Source organism: Mastomys coucha, unplaced genomic scaffold (genome assembly GCF_008632895.1).
Source record: "Mastomys coucha isolate ucsf_1 unplaced genomic scaffold, UCSF_Mcou_1 pScaffold18, whole genome shotgun sequence".
In the NCBI taxonomy this organism is placed as follows: Eukaryota; Metazoa; Chordata; class Mammalia; order Rodentia; family Muridae; genus Mastomys; species Mastomys coucha.
In genome coordinates this window covers 92,882,945-92,889,832 of record NW_022196900.1, presented here as the reverse complement: position 1 = coordinate 92,889,832, position 6,888 = coordinate 92,882,945, and the positions used below count along the sequence as shown (strand labels likewise).

At 49.0% G+C, this 6,888-nt stretch overlaps 1 protein-coding gene across 2 annotated transcripts in view; it reads right to left on the bottom strand.

The window, feature by feature from the left end:
- Luzp1 (leucine zipper protein 1) overlaps window positions 1–6,808 on the bottom strand; it is a 97,122-nt gene extending 90,314 nt beyond the window's left edge. The window contains exon 1 of one of the 2 annotated variants that reach the window (XM_031379102.1): window positions 6,790–6,808. The gene's annotated coding sequence lies outside the window, so the exon portion shown is untranslated. Of the gene's footprint in view, window positions 1–6,576; window positions 6,600–6,789 lie in introns of those variants that run through there. The other variant, XM_031379103.1, reaches the window with a different exon arrangement.
- Between the last annotated feature and the right edge of the window lie 80 nt (window positions 6,809–6,888).

The window sequence follows — 6,888 nt, the reverse complement described above, 5'->3', positions numbered from 1 at the left end:
AGAAAAGAAAAGAAAAGAAACTAAGTCTCCGGGAGCCAAGCACAAGTTGAGACTCAAAGAGACACCCGAGTCTAACGCCAGCGGGTCCGGCAATGTCCTAGCGACCCGGTGGAGCACTCACCCACACACCCTAAGCAGGTCGCCCCCTCTAAGCGAGCTCTGGGTCCGCGCCCTCCCTCCCTGCACCCCGGCGCCGTGGCGCCTGCAGGATCCCGGCCACGCGGCTGCCGCACTGGCGCAGGGATGGGGCTGCGGCAGGGGCATGCGGCAGCTGCGGCGGTGACAGCTCGCTGCACCCAGGGACGCCGCGATGCAGCAGTTCGGGCTTTTCCCACCCACGGGCAGGGCGTTCCCGCCAGCGCGCTTCCTGCAGCCGAAGGACGGGGCGGAGGGCCCCGGGGCCTGGCAGGCCGGGTTCCTGGCTTTCTCTGCGTTTCCTGAGCCGGACGACCGGGGGATGGGACCTGCGGCGCAAAGCTCCTTCTCCGGAACGCAGCCAGGAAGCCGCGTCTTGTGAACTCGGGGTTCTCGTCTGCCGGGAACCCGCGGGTGTGTGTGTGTGTGTGTGTGTGTGTGTGTGTGTGTGTGTGTGTGTGTTGGGGGTGTGTGTGTGACAGTCCTTGGAACGGGGCAAGAGGCCACACACTTATCCCAGGGAGGCAGAGTCCACAATGCGGCCAGATTCCAACCGCCTGATGTCAGCCTGTTAACTCCATCCTTCGGATGAGAACAGTGAGGCCGACGGACGAGGGGTGAGCACCGGGTTGCGGGGAGAGGATCCGAGGACAGTTTATAGGATCTATTCTAACTCAGGTCGGCCTGATTATCACAACGAACTTTACCCACTGGGCCGGGAATCTGACAACCAGAGAGGTCGTGTGGTTTCACACAGCTATGTAACAGCTAAGACTCCAGCCTTCTGCTTTCAGACCTCAGGCCGGTCCATTCAGGGCACTGCGTCCTCCGTGCAGTTCCATAACCTGCAGGTCAAGACCTTAACTTATTTGTTATGAGTCCCCCAGATGCCCACCCATAACTCAGCACAAAGCAGTTATCTCAGAAAAGACCACAGAACTAGGCAACCAAGCTAAAAGTTGGGGCATCCGGCCTGACTCTTTTCTATGACCTTAAAAACTAGTGAAGATCCGTCTCTCTTTGACTACTTCCTCTCATGGTGTTCTCCATGTTTCCCTTCCTTTGGAGACAAAAGTTTGGTTTTAAACTGCAAAAGTAAAGCCAGTTGATGGCTTGTCGTTAAAATGTCTGCCACACAATCATGAGGACCCGACTTCCAAATCCCAGCACCCACAAAAAATGCTGGGTATGGCCTGCTTTGGTGGTGCAGGCCTTTAACCCCAGCACTTGGACATTTGGATCACTGAGCTCAAGAGCAGCCAGGTCTACAGAGAGAGTTCCAGGACAGGCCGGGCTACACAGAGAGACCCTGTCTCAAAAACAAGCAAATGAGCAAACGAACAACTTAGCTGATGTAATGTGACTGCCTGAGCCTGTAAACCTATCACTGGGAGGTAGAATCAAACACCTGACTGTCATTGGCTAATCAGTTTAGCTAAGCCAATGAGCTTCCTTTTCAGTGAGGGACACCAAAGCTCCTGTTGGTGTGACTGAGAAGGGATGCTGATTTTGGGCCTCCATATATGCACACAACTTTTTGTTTGTTTGTTTTTTGTTTTTCAAGACAGGGTTTCTCTGTGTAGCCCTGGCTGTCCTGGAACTCACTCTGTAGACCAGGCTGGCCTTGAACTCAGAAATCCACCTGCCTCTGCCTCCCAAGTGCTGGGGATTAAAGGTGTGCGCCACCACTGCCTAAGTCTGCTTTTTTTCCCTTAAGATTCTTTTTTTCTTAAGTGTGTGTGTGTGTGTGTGTGTGTGTGTGTGTGTGTGTGTGTGTGTGTGTGTACAGGTAATGTTGAGGCCAGAAGAGGATGTCAAAGCCCTGGAGCTTTAGTTACAGATTCCCATGTAAGGCTGGGAACTGAACCCAGGTCCTCTTCAAAAGTAGCCGGTGTTCTAACCAATGAACAAACTTTCTAAGCTCTCTCCTCTTCATTTTATTTCATTTTTGGGGACAGAGTCTTTCACTGAACATAAAGCTCTCTAATCCAAACAGGCCGGCTGGACAATGAGCTCTAAAGATTCATTTGCCCAGTACTGACATTATAGTGACACAAACATTTCCTTACTGAGCCATCTCCCCAGCCCTAAATGCTTTTACCCATGGTTCCTCAAAAGAAAGGCAAGCCCATTTTCCCTCTTGTGGCCACTCTGCATCCATATATACATGAGCTGGACCTGTGTCAGCTATTCACCAAAGATGCCTCCCCTCCAGGTTTAGAGCTGTTTCAGAGAAAAGCAACCCAGACTACATTTTTCCAGCCTGTCTTGCAATTATGTGCAAATATGTGACTCTTTCCTACCAATGGGACAGTAGCAAGGATGACGTGGTACCAAATCCAGGCCAGCGTGGTTAAGAAGTATGCATGTGCTCTCCCATCTGCCAAGTGAATGCCAACACCAGAGTGACCTTGGAAGCCACACGTTGAACGTGGCAGAACCTGATTCAGTCTGGGTTTTTACTCCATCCTTACACAGGACATACATTGAAAGAGATTTGGGTTTTTTTTCTACTTTTTCAAAAATATGTGTAGTGTGTGTGTGTGTGTGTGTGTGTGTGTGTGTGTACACGCACACGTGAAAGCACATGCATTCACATATGTGCAGTTGCTGGCATTCATATAGAGCTCTGGGTATCTTTCTCCATCACTCTCCACCTTAGATATTGAGGCAAGGTCCTTCCTCCACTAAACCCAGAGCTCCCTGGTTTTGCTCCTGTAGCTCACTGGCTTGCACTGAAAATCCCATCTCCACTTCTCTGCCTTGGGATTCCAGCCAGACCTCCATGTCCACCTGTCTCCTGCGTGGGCTGGGTTTGAGAGGTCTAAACTCCATTCAAACTCCACCCCTCATGCACATGACAAGAGCTTTACCCAGCGAGCTACTGAGGAGCTTCCTTTTAGCTAAGCACTGAGATGTCAAGGTGGGTCTGCTGTAGCTCTAGCATCATTTCTGAATTTTATGGATGCAGTGCTAACTTATGCAGAGCTGTGTAATGCAGAAAACTTTCACTGTTCTAGCCTGGAAACTGCTCAAAGACACTCACCCTGCATGACTCTGAGGGGAGGCTCAGCCAGTCAGAAGGTCCCTAAACATCTCATAAATGTCTTATGTCCTGCTGATTCCAAAAAGGATTTGGAGGTGGTTTCCGCCACAGCCTAAAGACCATTTGATCAATAATTAAAGAGCAGGAATCAAGGAGTAATGAATGCCTGGGCAGAAGGCCAGGGGAGAAGGAAGGAAGAAACATGAAATTCTGAATACAGCAGCGAGCAAGCGAGCTGATGGAAAGTTTTCTAAGGACAGGGATTGTGATATAACCCAAAGTGTGGCTCTGAGCTTCCTGGCAGTCAAGGCAAAGAAGGAAACAGGATGTGCTTCAAATTGTATAGGAAGTAGTCAACGTGATTAAGTGCCCAGACCCTGGAGACCCTGCTGTTCTGTTAATTAACTAGCTTTATTTTTTCTGGTACTGGAGACTGAACGGAGAGCCTTCTGCCTCTCAGACAAGTTCCCTATCACTGAGGTATGTGATTTTGAAACTCAATTCTTCCGCTCACTAGTCACATGACCTTCAGAAATTCTTGAACTTCTCTGTTTGAGCCCCTTTCTTTGGGGTCATTTGGGAAGATGAACTGAGTCAAGCAAGGGGTACGAGGCTCCCTGAGAAGGCCTGGCATGAGGGGAATTGTGTATGAGATTCACTATCAGGTTGGTAGCATGTGCCTAGTATGTGCATGTGAGGTTCTGGGATCCCTTTCCGGTCCCTCCTCCATGCAAAGAAGTTTTTCTTTCGATATGACTGGAAGAATCAGGCCAGTGATTTGGGAAAGATTCATGTTTCCCTGTGCTAAACTCCCTCTGGCAGGTGTCATACAAATACAACAGTCGGAGCTGCCAAGCTGAAGACTGCTTCGCCTTGTGTTAAGCTTTTTTCTCTTAGTGGCTTTTGGCCCAGTTTTACAAACTGGATCATTCAAGGTGCTGGGCAAACCTTGGGCTCTAAGTGCACTGACCCATCCATAGGCCAAGAAAGTGTAGATTCATATACATGGGTGAACTTTTTCCAGCCTCGGTTTCCCCATCCATACAATGGGGTGAATAATAAGTAGGACTTTCCTCACTTGGAGGCCATAATGAGCACCTGAAAGAGTGTAATTCAGCGGTAAAGTGCTTGCTCAACATGTTTGAGGCCTTGGGCTCAATTTTCCAGTATGCCAAAAATGAAAGGAAGAAAGAAAGGAGAGAGAAAGAAAGAAAGGAAAGGAAGGAAAGAAGAAAGAAAACAATAATAATGTAGGGGCTGGAGAGATGGAGAGCTAGTTCAGTAGTTAAGAACATTTTGGGTTAAGTGTTAGGACCTGAGTTCAGAACCAGGCACTCACATTTTTTAAAAAACTGGCTGGGTGGAGCTTAAGAGATGGCTCAGCGGTTAAGAGCACTGACTGCTTTTCCAGAGGTCCTGAGTTCAATTCCCAGCAACCACATGGTGGTGGCTCACAACCATCTGTAATGAGATCTGAAAAAAAAAAACTGGCTGGGCTTTTCTGGTAGCCAGCCTGGCTCAGTGAGAGATCCTGTCTTAAAGAAATAAGGCAGAGGAGAGTGATAGAAGAGGCTCAAACACATACACACACACACACACACACACACACACACACACACACACACGTACACACATATACACAGGCATACAATTTACACACACACACACAGGCATACAATCCACACACACACACACACACAATCATAAAGGCACACAGCCTACACACATACACACACACACACAAAGGATTTTAAGAAAGAAACTAAAGCAGGGATATACACAGTAACTGGGATCAGAAGCGACCTTCAGTGTGCAAGCACTAAATGAGAGAAAGCAAAGGACGAAATAGGACAGAGATTCTCTCCTTGAAACCTGGCCCGGAAAAATCATTTTGAACGTCTCAACAAGGGAGCAGCCACAGACAGCACCTTCCTGCAGAAGGTGGCCCTGGACTAACCAGATTGTTTTCTTTGCCTTTGGCTAGAATTCCCTTGGCCTAATTCCATGTGCTCTCAGCCTGGGGCTGACCTGATTTGAAACCCACCCTGGTTTGAAGAGGTTCTTCCAGGCCAGAGAGCCAAGGTGCCCACCTACATAGCCACAGACTCTCTGAGGGATGGAGAACCTGAAAATCCCCTTTACTTGGGTGTTCTCTGACCCTCCTCCCACCCCACAAAAAAACAGGCTGAGCCCTTGTCATGGTTTGAAAATGTTTGACCCAGGGAGTGGCACTATTAGGAGGTGTGGCCTTGTTGGAGTAGGTGTGTCACTGTGGGTGTGGACTTTAAGACCCTCATCCTAGCTGCCTGGAAGTCAGACTTCCAGATGAATCCTTCAGATGAAGATGTAGAACTCTCAGCTCTGCCTGCATCATGCCTGCCTAGACACTGCCATGTTCCCACCTTGATGATAATGAATGAACCTCTGAACCTGTAAGCCAGCCTCAGTTAAATGTTGTCTTTATAAGAACTGCCTTGGTCATGGTGTCTGTCCACAGCAGTAAAACCCTAACTGAGGCAGCCCTGCCCACACCACCTTGTCCAGCCTCCAAGGCATTAAAGGTTGGTCTTAGCCATAATCATATTTTACTTTTTGTATTTGATTTATTATTGCTGTGTGTGTATTTTGGGGGGGGGTTGTGCATGCCACAGAACATGTGTGAGGTTTGAAGACAACTTTGTGGGGTTAGTTATCTCCACTTTATGTGAGAGGGTTTTGTTTTGTTTTGTTTTGTTTTGTTTTTTTTCAAGACAGGGTTTCTCTGTGTAGCCCTGGCTGTCCTGGAACTCACTCTGTAGACCAGGCTGGCCTCGAACTCAGAAATCCACCTGCCTCTGCCTCCCAAGTGCTGGGGACTAAAGGTGTGTGCCACCACTGCCCGGCTTTATGAGAGTTTTAAGGATCTGAACCAGGGCACCCGGTCCCTGCTGAGCCATCTCCATTGCCCTATAACCACATTTTACAGACATAGAAGCTGAGGCTTGATTACCAAATTGACTTGGCTGTGCTAAAGCAGCCAGTAATTAGCAGAATTGGCACCTGAAAGAGAAGTTTACCACCGGTGTGTGTCCTAATGGAATGGCCTTCCTCTGCCCTCCTAACCCCCAATCTGGTTTCTGGTTTCTCTCTTAGCCATTCTCATTCTCTCTCTCTGTCTCTCTCTGTCTCTCTGTCTCTCTGTCTCTCTGTCTCTGTCTCTCTCTCTCTCTCTCTCTCTCTCTCTCTCTCTCTCTCTCTCTCTCTCTCTTGATATCGAGGATCTCCTGGGCTCAGGGAAGTCCCATAGCCTGTGAGAACTGTCACCTAACCAAGACAGTTTCACGGGGTACCCAGGGGCCCATGGGAAGGTCTTGGTGGATGGAAAATTAACCCCAGCTGTCATTACCCCATCCAACCTGCAGCTCTTCCGTGCTCAGTCTCTTGGTTAGCGGCTGTCTCTCCAGACTTCTCCACCTCCCTTCCTCTCTCTGTCTTCACACAGCTCAAGTGATTGATCTCAGCTCCCATCTTATAACACCATCCTCTTGAATAATCTTCAATAGATCTCTGTTCCTCCCAGGAGGATAAAGTTCAAAGCAGATAGACTGTTTGGGTCCCCGAGGTCTTACCTGTTTCTCACCCAATCTTCCCTTTCTTCTAGGCCTCCCTCAACCCTGGCCCCCCTCCCCCCACCCCTACTGTCTCAAACCGTTCTCGAAGTCCCCCCC